This window comes from Triturus cristatus, chromosome 10, assembly GCF_964204655.1.
Source record: "Triturus cristatus chromosome 10, aTriCri1.1, whole genome shotgun sequence".
NCBI classification, from domain to species: Eukaryota; Metazoa; Chordata; class Amphibia; order Caudata; family Salamandridae; genus Triturus; species Triturus cristatus.
The window spans coordinates 145957464-145974201 of record NC_140593.1 but is presented as its reverse complement, the minus strand read 5'-3'; positions in this window follow the sequence as shown (position 1 = coordinate 145974201).

The following is a 16738-nucleotide window of genomic DNA, read 5'->3' as shown; positions in this document are numbered from 1 at the left end:
CGCCCCTGTAAAAGGAGCGACGAAGGGAACCCCTGCTAGAAGGTAATTGTAGAGCTCCCATGGTTTTTGCTGTTTGTGTCTTTCTTCATCTTTTCTAACGAACTATCTACTGTTGGCACGAAAAGATGCTCTTTATCAAAGGGGTGATTAAGTATGGAGGATTGTACCTCTTGACTGTATCCAGAGATTCGAAGCCAAGTGTGTCCCCGCAACAGTATGCTGGTGTTGATAGCACGAGAAGCTGTGTCCGCTGCATCTAGGGCGCATTTTATGAAAGTGTTGGCGAAGGCGCTTCCCTTCCTGAATGAGGTAGTTAGCTTTAGTTTTATAATCCTTTGGCAAATATTGCATGAGTTTTTCCAACTCATCATAGTGGGCTCTGTCATAGCATGCTAACAGAGCCTGAGCGTTGGCAATATGCCAATAATTAGCGGCCTGTGAGGCTACTCTTTTGGCAGAGGCATCAATAAGTTTAGACTTCTTGTCATGAGGAGGGGAGTCGCCTGTAGTTTGAGGGTTAGCTCTCTTGCGGGCGTTAGATTACACAAGAGAGTCTAAAAGTAACTGACTATATATCAAATACCTGAAGAAAAATACGCCGCACTCCTCTTGGATTTATCAACTCAGTTTTAATGACCTTTTCCTTTTCCCCACCTACGTGTTTCGAACTTTCAGAGTTCCTGATGACGGTAGTAATATATATATATATATATATATATATATATATATAGTCTGTCGGAGCAGGCTTGTATTTTTTATCCACCCTAGGTGTTAGTATCCTTGCTCTAACTGGGACTTTGAATACCTCGTCAGTATGTTTTAACATACCCTTTTTAACATGGGTAAAGTGTTAGTAGATCTTTGTGAATGTCTCTTACAAGGAAATCCTCTTCTAGAGGGTCTGAATGTAGCTCCACCACCTAATATTGGGCAGACCTGTTGATAAGTTATGCAAAGCCAATACTGTCATCAGGTGGGGAGGTTCTGGAGGGATACAGGTCAGGGTCATTAGGTGGATCTGGATCCTTATTATAATCATCCCAGGGATCAGTGTCCTGTGGTATGTCTGGATCTTGTGGGGTATGATGATCATCATCCCCATTCCCATCCTTATCCCCAAAGTCGTCATCCTGTGAGTCAGGTGACATAGGACGTGGTGAATTTGATGGTGTAATGTGTATAGGAGGAAGAGAGGGAAGTATATAAGGAGGAAGAAGGGTTAGTACCCATTTGTCTTTTTTGCTTCATAGGTATAGGGGCATCTCCTGAAGGGTCTAACTTCCGTTTTTAGGAAGAGTAGCCAGTAGGTGTCCAGTTTTTGGATCAATACGGAGTCTTTTTTGTTTTGTATCCAAAGGTGTGTCTTCGGATGGAAGTTCTTTGGAAGGAGTATCTTTCTCTTTAGAAGTGGTTTTCTGCGTCAAAGATTTGGGTTCAATGTCTTCGGGTGCCAAGTGTTTGGAATCAGAATGCTTATTTTCAGCTGGTTTAGGCTGCGGAGTTTTCGGAGTGGTATGGTTCGGCTCCGAAGTTTTCGGCGCGGAGGATGTTGGCTCAGGCTTTTGGGTGGAGAGCGTTTCGGCTCCGAGGCTTTAGACTTGGACGATTCCGGTTCCGAATCCTTTGTTTTGGAGGGTTTCGGCTCCGAGGTTTTCAGTGTCGAAGGAGTCTTCGGTGCCGACGACTTGGGAAGTGTCATATGTTTCTCCTTATGCTTCGGTGCCAAAGTTGTTGGTTCGGAACTGGACTGGGGCCAGCTCAAACCGGAGCCGGAAGGCTCGTGTTTGTGTTTCATACCTGGGTTGGAGGGCGGGGCACCTGAAACTTTTTCTCGGTGTCCTTCGCAGCCCGAGGGAGAGGGTGACACCGGAGCCTTATCTTTTGGTTGAGTGGGTACATGGGGATCTGTACTCCCGGTACGTTGACCTGGGGTGACGTGCAGGTCTTCCTCCATGTCGGAGTCGGCTTCGGACATGGAGACCAGTTAGTCTTCTTCTTCGGCATCTGCAGCAGGACGGTGTTCTTCCTCTTCGCCGAAGATGTCCGGTACAGAGCCGCTGCCACACTGCATCTCGTGGTGCAGAGCCCTACGATCACGGATGGTCTTCTTCGATCGGAATGATAGTCACGCTTCGCAGGATTTTCCCTTCATGTTCCGGGGATAAGCACAGGTTGCAAACCTCGTGCAAGTTGGTGCGTGGAAACTTAGCACGACACCCGGGACATAGCTTGAACGGAGTCCGTTCCATCAACTGCTGACATGGTCAGCACAGGTAGGCCGATGGCCCGCCTCAAAGTTCCCGATCGAAGGTTTTACAGTGTACACAATACGCGTTGAATGGGAAACCGTGATCGAAAGACAATACCGTCGAAGGTAGAGGATTGCAAGTTGAAGGGGTTCAAAAACGATACCGAACCGCAGCAATACACATTCGAACCCGATGGTGGAAAAAACAATGTAAGGATGGAGTCGATGCTTATGTGCACTGTCACCAAAAGGCGGAGTCACCTCCCTCGTGACTGCAAAGACTTCTTCGAAGAAAAACAAAGTGCAAACATCCAGGCCGAACACCAGATGGCGATCTATGCTAACGCATATGATCTACAGCTCATATGCCTCGAACATCCAATTCCATATAGACCTGGCCAGTGGCCAAATCAAATGGAGACCCGGTCGGGAGTAGCCAAATAGTAAATGGAGCCTGTCTGCCTGACCTGGCCAGAAGTGGCCAAATGAAGACCTGGCCGGGAGAGCCCAAAGGGAGTCCGAGACCCGGCCACAGATCTGTTAGCAGAAAATATGGCCTGCGGCGGCCACAGGCCCATGTGATTTAATTTGCTGTTAACAAGTTACAGTAGCCTAACCCGGCTGTGTTTCCATTTGGCCACTCCGGCCTGCTGGGTATCAGACGCCATAACACAGCAAATTAAATTATATGGGTCTGTGGCCGCGGGCCATGTTTTCTGCTAACAGTTTCTTATTTAATTTTCTGCATAACGTTAAAGTAACCCAACCAGAAAAGAAAAAGGCGGCGGCACATTCATTCATCACCCTGGACGAGAGGGAATACATTGATTTCCATCTGAATTTATATCCTGGTACAATCAATTTACAAGGAATTTTAATTCAGACTGAATAAATGGACATTTGGACTAGTGGCTGGCATTACATTAGCAAAGGTGAGTTTAGGTTTGGTAAAGTTCGGGGAATGTTACTATTGTTAAAAAGACAATACCGAACCCATCCTCACCTCTCAGTCATTATGAATCAGAATCCCACTGTTGCAATTTCGCTCCCTTCCCAATAAAGTTAAATGTAACTACTAAGCTGCCGGCCGTCTACACATGCGCGTAATGCATTTCCATTCATAGATTGTGCCACGGTTCGTTACCGACTTAAGTTGCCACCTACTCTTGCTCAGTTGTTGAATGACTTTGTTGTGTGCGTGTCGTCATCAGTAGTCCACTCCAAGTTAACTCCACGACCTCCGGATCAACAGCATTGGTGTGGTCTTGCCGAGTTGCTCTGCTTACCGAGAGGAGGGGATAGACAGAGAGGCAAGCCGATCACTACAGCCCAACCCAGCAACAGCAGAAATGGCCCATCACTGCATGGCTTACAATAAGTCATTACAGTTATTGATCATTGCCCTGTTGGGCAGACCCTCCCACCCCTGTGGTGTCATGTGTAGATGGGCCTACACTAGATCTGGCAACAGCACCCTCCAGCCAACCCAGAAGCTGCTCTCATTCTGTGACTGGGCATCTGTGGTTTTGCTAACTAGGTGCAGTGTGCTCGCTCGTAGTAGTTGCCTGTCTGACTTATGTCACGGGACCTGACCGGTCCATTTAAGCCTGCCCCACCCCCTTGCCACTGCACCGACCGTAGGCTGACTGACTCCCGGGCGGATTTAAATTAAAGTAAACATAGTTCTGGTTTATAATTTAATGCACGTTATTCTACGTAGGCCCCGTGGCAAATATAAGTGGGGCAACGCCCTGCCACCCTGAGGCAGAAACTGCCACTGTTCTTCCTCTCATAGGTTAACATTGCAAAGTCAGAAAATTGCACGGTCACTTTCTACAGTTAATCTTATTTCTATTGCAAAATCTATTTTCCTAAGATGGAGTTCTGCGGTTCTGCAAAATAAATATAAACAAGTATTATTTTTATACATTGTTCTCGGATTTATTCATTGAATGTGCCTCTCATTGATTGCCACAGTGTGTGCAACAAATGCTTGACACTGCCCTCCAATAAGCCTAACTGCTCACCCACACTACCACAAAAGAGAGCATTAATATGATCTACTTTAGTCTCTGGAAAGCCTCTGAAGATCCACTGGACTCGCAGCGCACAATACCTCCTTGTGGTATAGTATATATAGAGACCGCTTCCAACAGGGTACCACAAAGATGAGCTTCAATTTTTAAGTAAATAAAAATCACTTGACTTGCTGTAAAGGCCTATGAATGATTGGCAGAATATGCAAATAAATACAATACCGATTTATCTAGGGAAAGGTTTTATGACACGTGTGTGAATGAAGAAATACTTACTAGTAGGAGGACTCCTGGGCTGAAAGTAAACATTAGGGAATTAGTTGTTAGTATACAAAAATTTAGCAATTTGAATAAAATAGAGGACAGGTGGATCAGGAAGGAAATGAAGAGGAAAACTAAGGTTGTCAGCAGGCCCTGCAGGTCCCTATAGAATGGCTTCTGTATGACCATCGGGAAGGCCACAAAAGTCTGGGCAGCACCAACATTTTAGAGGTGGTGATCCTGCCCATCGGCGACAGTGGCAAGCCATTACAAAAAGCCAGCAAGGGGGGCGAACTAATGTTATCACCTTGCCTACGTTTCCTTCTATTAAGTTGTTGTACCTGTGAACCTAAACCCCCAGATATTTAATGGTGTTGCATTTACAAGCCAAGCCGCTCTCTGGTTGTCTTTTAGTGCCGTCAAGGGAAATAAACAGGACATGTCCCAGTTAATGCAGTGTCCTGACACTTGCCCAAAGTCTTCTGGCTCCGACATTACACCTGGAAGCACATCAGGATCTGCCCTTAGGTACACAAGCGCATTGTCAGCATACAATGATACATCCTGAGGTTGCCCTAGTACTGTAAAGCCCTACTGCGGTGCCCGTTCCCGCAGCAGGCATGCCAGGGGCTCCATCGCCAGGGCAAATAATATGGGGGACGGTGGGTACCCCTGTCTGGTCTCCCTGCCAATCAGAAAAGGGTCCAGGTTCACTCCTGTGGTATGCACTCTGGAGACTGGCATTGTGTACAAAAAGCCCCCCCACCGGAGAAAGGACGGTCCAATACCCATTAGGCTCATGACCGCCATAAGATATGGCCAACCCAGAGTGTTGAACACCTTTTAAATGTCTAATTTTATTTATAAATCTGTTTGAGGTTTTTTTTTTTTAAAGTGTACATCGCATTATGCAGGTAGAATAACATACAGCAACATTTGTACCATTGTTATGCACCCGGACGAGTGTACATTGGTTGGTGGAGAATGGATACACCTCCTGATCTCCTGTCGCCGCGGGAGACCTCTCAACTATGGTGACAGCTATAAAGCCGCTGTTCACTTTTTAAATGTCTAATGATGTGATCCAACTTGTTGTCCCATTGCGCCTCGCCCAGTCCATGGTATGAAAGTCAGCGCAAGCTAAGGAATGTGTTTGCACAGGCATAAAACCATTCTCGTCCAGATGAACCAATGTACCAACCACCTCCGCCAGGCGATTGGCCAAAATCTTACCGAGCACCTTATAATCCAGATTTAAAAGGAACAAGGGATGGTAGGATGTCACATTCAAAGGGTTTCATCCAGGTTTCTGGAGCACCACTATCAATGCCTCCCTCATAGGGCTTGGGAGGGACACACAAGACAATGCCTAACCTAGGGGCCAACTGGGTCCCGCAGGGAGCATAAGACTCAATTGAGAGACCGTCCATACCCAGTTTCTTCCCTCGTGCAATCTATGCCATTGCTCCCTTTATTTTACCCATTGTTAGAGGCCTATGCAGTTCCTGTCTATGTAGAGGGTTATTTGTGGGGGTTCCTACCCTTGCTAGATATGCTGAGACCATGTCCTGTATTAACCCACTGTAGTATTCCTCAAACGCGGCATTTATCTCCAGTTGAGAATTCACCACCTGTCTTGAATGCAAGCAGAGGGCTGCTATGGGACAAGTGGGGGATTCCGTCCTCAGCAGCCAGAAGGCAGCCAGCTTTATTTCCCAATTCATGTTGTCAATGGAGGTAGGTTTTGTAGTCAAAGTTAGACAACCTGCACAGACGTGCCCTGTATTCCTTTGCCTGACTGTCCTGGCGTGTCCCACACTCTTTCTCCTGTGACTAAATAAGGTCCTCTGTGGTACTGACGTCCACTGACAGGGCTTTCCACACCCATACACATTTTTCATGCATAGCCCCTCAGGACCACGTTAAATGCATCTCATTCAATCAGGGCATCTGAGGCAGATCCCTTGTTTTCCTGAATGTACTGCTCTAGGCTTTCGGCCATCTACGCACAGAACCCTGCATCATTTAGAGCAGTTGTGGATAGGTGCCAAGTAGGGATTTTCCGCCTGTGTCTTAACCCATGCAAACAATACAATCAATGAGACTGGGGTCTGAGAGGGTGTACTCCAAGTATTCCGCTCTTGTGAACTGAGGTACCAGGTCAAGGGAGCAAAATACCATGTCAGGAGTGTAATGCAGTCACTGCCGAAGTAAGGAGAGTACTCCCGATCCTCATGGTGTAACAGCCTCCATATCTCCACCACCTGCAGGTCGTGCGTCCACATGCGCAACTGGTGGGAAATGGTACAGGACTGTGCCCCCGGCAACAGGGTGTAGATCTGTCTGTTGTGAGATCCAGGACTCCATTAAAGTCCCTGCACCAGAGCATGTATGCTGCAGGGTTAACTAAAAGGGCAGACATCAGGGATGAAAAGAAGGTTGCCTGTCCTATGCTTGAGGCATACATACTGCCACGAGTGTCAGTGGTATCCCATCCTGCACTCCCCCCACCCCCACAAATCAGCTCTCAGGGTCAATTTTTAGTATAGGAGACCATGTATAAGACACCAGAGGATACCCACACCAGACCTCCTCTGGCATAGTCAAAAGAGTTGTGCCAAAGAGCCCACCCCACCAGCATTTGTGTAGTTTGGAGAATTCCATCTCCGTTTGCTGTGTCTCCTGCAGACATGCAAAGTGTACCTGACAACCCCTCAAATAGGCGTAAACCCTTTGCTGCTTAACATATACCCATGCTGCCTCTCATGTTCCACATCTATAGTCCTATAAAACCATGATAAGTCTAAGTGCCTGGGCTTTTAAAAGGATTCTGAGATAGCAGAGCAAGAGGGGGTGGTTAGCCACACACATGTAGTAGTAAGAAACATTTCCCTAAAACGCCCCTCCCCAGGCCATTGCACCACAATGCTGTATCCAGCCACAAACCCTGTAAAAAAAACTATTAACCAAAATAAATGGCCCGTGGAAGGTGTGGGGTGTCGCATGGAAAAAACTAGTGCATTGAAGTATACCATGTTACCCCTAGTGCTTCTCCAGGTGTGGTACCCTTCCCACACCACCTGTCCAATAGATCAAATACCCAACATCTCAGCCAAGAATATCAGGGCAGTCAGTGCCAACTACCACATCAGGAAGCGAAAAAGATACATCTGAGCAGGCTGCGTTACAGATCTGCTTTCATGAGTGACTTGGGGACCTTCCATCAATGCCTCTGGAGCGCATTGAGGAGGGAGCCACACAGTGAGGGTGCCCCCGTAGCATCAAGTTACCAAACCCAGAGCTGGGGGATCCCACTCTTTCCAGCTCAGCCACAACCTGCGCCCCCATGTGTTCCCTGGATTGCCTGGTCCAAAGCTTCTGGGCTGATCGATATCTGCTCTTTGCGATCTTCCAGCCCCCATCTGTTTCAGCCTGGTCTGAAGGTGGTCACGCTACCCTGGCCTCCAGCTACTCCCAGGTCTCCTGTGCTGAATGAAAGAGGAACACCATGTCCCCCTCAAGTACCCTGACCTTGGCCGGGTATATTAAAACATACTTGAGCAAAAGATGACAAAGCCTTTGTTTTGCCGAGTAGTAAGAGGCTGTCTGCTTCTGTACATCAGACGTGTAGTCCAGAATTATCGTGACTGTGATTTTCCACCTGCCAGGGGCCTTTGGTATGGGCAATTTGCAGAATGTTATCCCGATCACAGAGCTGGGAAGTTGAACAACCATGCTGCCACCACCAGGCGAGAGGGCGCTCCGGGGGGGGAGGGGGGGGTCAGCCCAAACACCCAAATGGGATTGTGGCACAAGCGCCCTTCTGCATCGTCCGCCTTATATCGCAGAAGGCCCACCTCTCCCTTCCATGCTACTATCTGTGCCTTTGTGTCGGGAATCTTCGAACAAGTCAACAGGACTTTGAAGTCCAATCTTGCTAAAGTGTGTGTACCAAACTCTCTGAAGTGGCTGTATGCTTTGCCCTAGGTGTTGATGAATACACTGCGTACCGTTGATTGGCAAAGAGGATTGTTGCCCAATGAAATTCTTATGGAGAGGGCCATGAGGCTGCCTGCTAATGTACTGGTGAGTTTTTCAAATGATAGTTATTTACGACTGCAAGGGACTGGCTTACATGGTACGTTCTGTCTCATCAGGATGAAGCGGCAACTGCCCTCCTGAACAAGGAGCTATGCCATGACCTTAGTCCTGGGGGACTGGGTCCTGGTGAAGAAGCATGCCATGGAATTGTGTCTGGTCCTTCGTTGGCGTTGCCGCTTCAAAGTGATCCCAGTGACCAATAAATCCATCAAATTTAGTGGACTACCTAACTGGGTGCATGCTTTCCATACTCAGCGAGTGCGGCATCATGATGAAGAACTGGTGACAACAACCACTGATTGTAAAGTCATACTCTTGATCACCCGGAAGAAGCAGATGGGAGTGAAGAGAGCACTCAGGTACCTCAGAGTCAGCAAATGTTTCAAATCCAAGAAGTGACACAGAATTGAATTGAGGCAAGTCCTGAGACTGTGGTGAGTGAGTCAAGTGGAGCCTCAGTGAACCGATCTAGTGCACAAGTGAACGACAACTCTGATCCTGGAGAAGGGCTGAGTTATGTGACATGGGGTGACTGCAGAATGGAAGGGTGGCCAAGGAGTGATAAGGGAGAGAGAGATCAAGTATATCTATGGAATGCATCCCACAAACTGTCACAGAAGAGACTGAGTTGAGTGGACTAGATGACAATGAAGATGAACAGCCAGTAATCCGGAGATTGACGTGAAAGAGGGTACCTAGTTGAAGGTACTCAGCCACTGAGTGGATATACTTCGCAGAAGATGAACTTGTTCCGATCTTCTATAATTTGCAAGGTTAAAGAGCAGTGCCTACAGATCCCTTGTGAATAAGGCTGCCACAGTGAACCTTTCATGATTCCTGAATTGATTACACCCATTGTAACTGAACTGTATGAACTGAACTGAACTTTGTTGAATTCTGAAGATTCTGTGGCACCAAGGTTTCTGAAGATGAACAAGGTTGCCATATTTAGAAGATAGAGTAGGTTTAGGATATGACTGACAAAGACAACTGTACATAAAATAATCCTGTGACAACAGTTTTGCCATTTTGCAGTCAGAAGCAATACGCAGCAATCAATTTGCTTGCAACGGTCTTACTTTTAACGTCTGACTGTAGAGAAACCATATTTATCCTTTCAAAGGACCAGCAGAGAGTAGTGCTGGGTGTAGTGTTGATTATTGCCATCATTTTTATGACTGCTTTTAAAATAGGGTCAGGTTCCCGGTTAACACTGGCCCCATCATCTCAGTGTTGTATATGAGCCGATGGTTGCCGGGGGGGGGGGGGGGGGGGGGAGAGATCACTGGCACATATTTTAGTGGACTGGCACTCATTTTTCCATATGAGATATTTACTGAGTGCAAAAGAGGGAAAAACATATGGATCTGAAAGACTGAGGAAGAAAAAGACAGCAAAACTATCACAAACAAACGCAACAACCTGCAAGTGCAAAAAAAGTGGCATAGAGTGTTTGGTAGGGAATTAAACTCTACCAGCCTTGGTATTCAGCGTGCCAAGGTTTAATTACACTGGCCCCCGGATTCTGAGCAGAGCTTCGTTCACCGGCACTCTAGTTTTCACAAATTAAGCACTGCATCAGATCAACTTTAAACCCTCTACCCATGCATCCAGTAGAAGATAGACATAGAAGATATACATAGTTTTAATCTGAGAGTTTTACATAAGGATGCTTCAGAAGGAGATTTTTCTTCCAATGTATTTTTTAAGTTGTAAGATTTTCTTATATTCCAATGCCCAAATATAATCTAATGTTGGATATTAATTTGGTCTAGGATTGGTTTGTTGCTTGGCCTAATACATCTATATTAACTTTAAAGTTACTATTTGCAAAGCTTGTTCTTTTAGGTTTGATTTCTTTCAAATGACTTTTTGATGTTAGAGATTTAAATGTTTCTTGAGATCAATGTACACCGTCATGCATATGTTTCAATGTTCTGAAGAACCAAAACCAATCTAATGCCTGTGCAATATCCATATTTCCCCTCCCACACTTTAGGAGTTTGTTTTACTAGAGGGGGTCATTGCTTCTGAAATGTTTTTAACTGGAGCTAGCTCGTTGATATTCTAAGATCAGAGAACTGATCCCGTGTTTCACTTTCAGAACTTGGTATTGCAAACTTGTTTCTGAAATGCATAATTCTGTGGGTGTCTACACATTAAATAAGCATAAGGGAAAGCTTCCTGCCTTGTAATAAAATGCAGATTTTACTAGCTTTAGTGAAGGAAATTCTTGATTTATTAAGACCCAGAAATGAGGTCTTACTATTAATACCCACACTTTTTTTCCAGTGTCTTCCAGAACAACTACTTCAAGTTAATTTGGGTACTTGTCGAGGAAACTCACAGGATCCGGTTTGATCTAGCAAGGAACATGTTTCTTTCAGAAATTACAAAGTCAGTCAAAATAAGAGTCCTTCTATTAGGGCACCACGTCAATGGCCTGTGGTTCTGGATCCTACTCATGAATAATTTACTTTGTTAACGTTTTTTCTGCGATATTGCTCATCGTTCTTCTTCATTATACCAGATGTCACTGCTCCATCAAAAAAAGAAGACTTGATGATCCCAGTCAAGACCATTAATAGACTGGCTACCTTCTTATTAGTTATCATTCATTCATTGTCACTTCATTGCTAATCTTGTTGCCCAGTGATCCATGGGAAATGTAGTTTGTTATATCTTGTCTGCTATGTTAGTAAAGGCAAGAAAAGAATGCATAATACTTGCCAAGATTTTACAAAAGCTAGGAAAATCTACATTTTATGCCATTTTAGTAGCAACTCCAGCCAAAATGACAAAAAGGGTAGGAACATATGTAATGTAGAGTTGAAGAAACTGTACATGTAATTGTCAATACCAAGACTATTGTTTTTTATATAAAGAAAAGCGCTTTCTCTGGATAAAATTATAAGCTGAAAAAAGAGGTTAAAAGATATCACACAATTTCTTCCTAACTACAACAAAGAGATCAAAATGTAATTCATAATTTACAAATAATGAAGCTTATGCTTCCTGCACAAAACTGGCTGCTATCACTTAATCAAAGATCTGTGACACACTGCAGGAAGAGAAAGCACATTCTGCCTTGCAAATTCAAGCTTCAAATTTACCAAGAATCTCGCGCTGCATTTGCATGGAATGCAACCCTAGCTTAAGGAAAAGTGTTTCAATGCCTACCACCGACGGCAAGCCACAAACCATTCTAATTAACTTGCCCTCAAACCCTGGCATGCTGTAGATGACAAAGGGAATCGTTTTGTTTATCTAAGTCTTCAACATTGGCTTGACTGATGAGCTCATATATTTTATAATTCATTTGAATAAAAGCAGCATTCATGCCTTTATTAATAACAGTTTTAATTGAAAAATCACACCACAGATGAGAATTGGTGGCTCTTCATTTTATTTATTTTGCACACAAAGTTGGATTACTTATGTCCCAGGTGCAAAATTAAGGGCCTGATTTTGATGTTGGCAGACAGCGTAATCTGTTGGCCTGGCAGAGGACTTTATGTCCGCCAGGCCAAGACACTTCAGCCTGGCAAATTTGTAAATGGCTGCCAATCTGGTGGTCATATATTAAGAACTGGCAGGAACAGCCATCATGGTGCGTCCTGTCAAAGCATTTTCCTGTATGGTAAGGGCTCAGTCAGCATGAAGGAGCCTTGCACCAAAGTTTACTTTTAATAAATAAAAAAACATGATTGGGAGTCTGCTCCCATGACAAAGGGAGCATTTAGCAGTTTGCACTGCTCCTTACCACCAAGGTTTCCCTGGCAGCAACAGGAAGTTAAAACTGATCTGCAATTCCCATCTAAATTAGGTGGGTGGAATGACCGGTCAGCCTCAGTTGGCCCATTATCTGCAGAGCCATCAGCAGGGATTAATCACGCCGGATACAGAGTAGTCTCTTCCATAATTAATCCTACTGTCTATTCACATATAAATTTGGTGGGCGGACAACATTCTTGGCAGCAAGGATACTCAGTCTCTGTTGCCATGGAGTATCCATACTGCCAAAAATGAAATCTTCCACAAAGTTTTATTTGAATTAATGTTCAAGCTGTTGGTTATACAATGTATGGCCAATGCATCCAACCTCTTCTGTAGACCTGCCAATATAAGCTCAAGTACTGCCAATCATCAGCAACTATATTTATTAGCCTTCCATTACTTTTTAGGGCTATCACTTCGCATATTTTAAGCAGGCTGGAAAATTTCTCAGGAACAGGGAACGTAAAAGGGGTTAAGAACACAGCCTTGCTCCAACCCTTAACAAGTATCGGTTTTCCACATTTTATTACCACGAACCTGAGCCGAGGTTGTACACTATGATGCAGCAAGCAAACTATGGAAATGCCTGTGTTAACTAACTCTGGCCACAGCATATTATGGTGTACATAAGTAAACAAATTTAAAATCCACGTAAATACTAATTTAAAATCCACAAAAACACAAATTTCAACTCCACAAACAGACCATAAGACTGCCTTCATTTAGGTCTTTGCGCATGATGCAATAAATATGGTGCAATATGCTTTGACATGTATGCCTTGCTCTGTGATCAGAAGGTTACCTATTGCCTACTATTAAAATACATTAATAGGACAAGCACATCGTTTCCAATAAAACATCAAGCAAGGAAATTAGTCTGATGTTGGATCTTGTGAGATCCCTTTTTAAGAATAAAACATACTGCAGAGGGCGTGAGCAAGTAGGTCCCAAGATGACCATGAAGTCTTTGGTCTCTCAGCTAATTAATCTCACTTTATCAGCCGAGTCTCCTCGTGGCAACCAGTGGAAGTCAAATGGGGTGCAACAAACTTTAACAGAGCCTATCAGCTTTCTTTGATATGTCGAGGAAGTAACAACTCGGTGGTGATAGCCCCTGGAGTGAAGGGAGAACTTGGAGCTGCAGTCCGCTGGAAAGATCGATGTTTGGGTAGAGCTCAAAATTGTTCTTCCTGGGACTAAATTCAGACACTTTGTCAGGGAAGAAAGAACTCTAGGTGGTATGGGGAGTGGGGATGGGGGTAACCCTGTGTCTCATTTACTTGCCCAGTGAGCTCCAACAGCTTGAAACTGGAGTGGTGTAGTCCCTTAATGGACTTTGGGGCTCTCAGATGGACCCGTATCTGCTCAATTTAATCAGTATATGAGCATAAAGCTGTAAACAGTCTCAATAGGCGTGGCAGACAAGGACTAAAATTAAAAGGGTTACTCAAAGAATATAAGTACAGAAATACAAGCTGGATCATCATTTAACTAAGCATATAAATCAGGCGATACAAAAAGAACTTAGTTAAGTTACACAGAAATTCCAGCATAGACTTGCCTTCTAAGAGGGGGAAAATGAGCCACACAGAGGAAAAGCATTTCTTTTTTTGTAGGACTTTAGAAAAAAGATATAATACTTTTCCTACACAGATACAGGGTTCACATGACATGGACATGTGGGGGAAGCAACATCACTACACAATACATGAGGATTCCCCCACAATTCTACTACATTGGACTTGGGCATTCCCAGAGCCTATTCGTGTGACATGGCTAGGTACATAGTATGTTATTTGCTCTGAGACAGTTAGGTTGTCCTTGATTAAGTACATCGTGTTCAGTGTGCCTGGGAAAATCTCGGTCTCTTAGTGTAAAGCCCACAATTCTTTTTTGTTGTGGGAAGCAGTGATCATGTGATATGTTAACAGTGTCACATCCAAAATGGGGGGGGGGGGGAAAAAAGCACAAAGTTACCTTAAGTTAGCATGAGCTTGATTTCTCCTACATTACACACCACCAATCAGGAAAAACGAATCGCACAACTGACAAGATTGTGAAAATGCTGACTGCATCAGTAGGTTTCCATGTAAGTCTAAGGGTCGAACACCAGAGAAAGTCATGAATCTTTTCACAAGCAAGGTCTTTTTGGAGCAAATATCTGTGTGAATGCCATCTTGTTTTAGTCACTATGCAGTAGTGTTCATTGGTTCTGGTAATTGGGGTTCTTTGGGTCTGGGTCCATCATGCCAAGGATTAATATAATCTTTTGTCTCTGCTGCCCTCCTCCTTACACCCCTGGGTACATAGGGGATAATGTTACCATTGGTGTTTCTGAATATGGCTTTATATTCAAAGTCTTTGTGTAAGATGAGACATGGGACAATGAGGTAACGAATTACAAAGTGATGGTCTATTGTTTATGTCCCCTACTCAGTGTTATGATAATTAAGGATATATATATATATATATATATATATATATATATATATATGTACCAGGTGCATTCATCCACTTCCAGGCAGGCGAGGAGAAAGCATACGGACACCAAGTCGTGCTTCAGAGAGATTTATTCAGAGTCAGCATCGGCGTGACATGCCATTACGCGTTTCGGCCAGCAGGTGGCCTTGATCACATAGAATAACAGCCATACTGAACATCCTTATATATACAGCACTAAGTGATCACATGGTGAGTGGTGTGAAACGACATAAAAGAAATCTGGATTAATCGTTTTTCAATTAAAAACAGAAGTTATCACTTGTCATGATAAATTGTTGCGCACGTGTACAAATACATGAATATGAGTTCTTATAAAATGCAGATACTTATTGTGCAAAATCTAGCAAATTGGATTAAAATGCAGATCGCAAGAATTTCTATGTGCAAAATACGCAATAAAGTGCACAATGCAACTAGTTATATGAGGTATATGCATAAAATGACCATATCTGAATACAGAAATATATATGATATAATAAAACCCAGACCTAGTTGTTGAGGCAAAGTTAACCCTATTCATGATTATTAAAGAAATATAGGAGTACAACGCATCCTTCTGTTCATAAACCAGAGAGGCTACTATACTGGTAACAAATATGTCAGTCGAATTCGTATTTGTTTTTTTCGGTATATAAATACCTGTTTTTAAAGTGAACTAAGTGCAAAAATGTGTGAAAAATGAAAGGATGAAAAAAAAGGCTAAAAGCCAGAAGGAGACAGTATTAATAAATGTAAAATAAACAGAATATTGAAGTATACTACAAAGAACATCATATATAAATTCAATTGCAAAACATTCATTTCAATAAGCAAATGTAATCAACCAGATGTTGAGTTAACGTGTCTTCGGTAGCGATGGTCCCAAATACATTGCGGTAAATACTGCCAAAGCCAAATTGTATGGAAGTTCAATTGGAAATGCCGAAGACACCAGTATCAGGAAAGATGTATCTAACAATCAAAAACAACCGCGACAGAATCACTTTTACCGTTTTAGTTTTGATCAGATTTTTGATTGCCTTCTTGTAACTTTTTAATTCTGCACCTAGCTCGCCACCTCTGACGTACTTTTATTTTGGGAATCTCACCTCAAACTACATGCAAGAATGTTGACGATGGGAGGGGTTCTCTTCTCACTTAATGTCAACATACTATGGAGACAGGCGTGTGTAGCTCTATACTTTCCTTTCTTCGCATTAATCTTTTTACTCTTCCCTTTTTCTAATGTAAATGCACAAAAATCTTCAAAAAAGTTTAATAATCTATGCACTTTTTTTTAATGTCCCTAGGATACAGCACAAAAATAACAAGCATTAAAAATGCAATAGGCCTCGCCTTTTATTAAGTTAAAGCCATTTGCTTTGCTATACAATACCATTAGCAAAGCAAATGGCTTTAACTTAAAGGCGAGACTTATTGCATTTTCAATGCTTGATATATTTGTTAGTCAGTCTCTCCCTAACAGAGTCCCACTTGAACTTGTTTGTAGCATATATCATGAGTAGGAGTTTATTTAGTGCGCGTGTGCATCGCTAGGTTGTTTGATATGGCTACAAAAAATGTTTTCTAGCTAGCCTGCAGGAAAAGTCGAGATTATTTGATGCAGACGCAAGGATTATGGTATTCTGATTTCATTTACTGCCGACAGCATCCTGTAAACCAATATTACATACCTCAGATCTCTACTAGACAAATGTAGACCTACTAAACTGATCATCGAACAAAGCATTTAAGTACTTAACAGGATCATATTCTTTGGGCAGACCATTGAAAATGCAATAGGCCTCACCTAAAGGAGAACAATCCTAACACT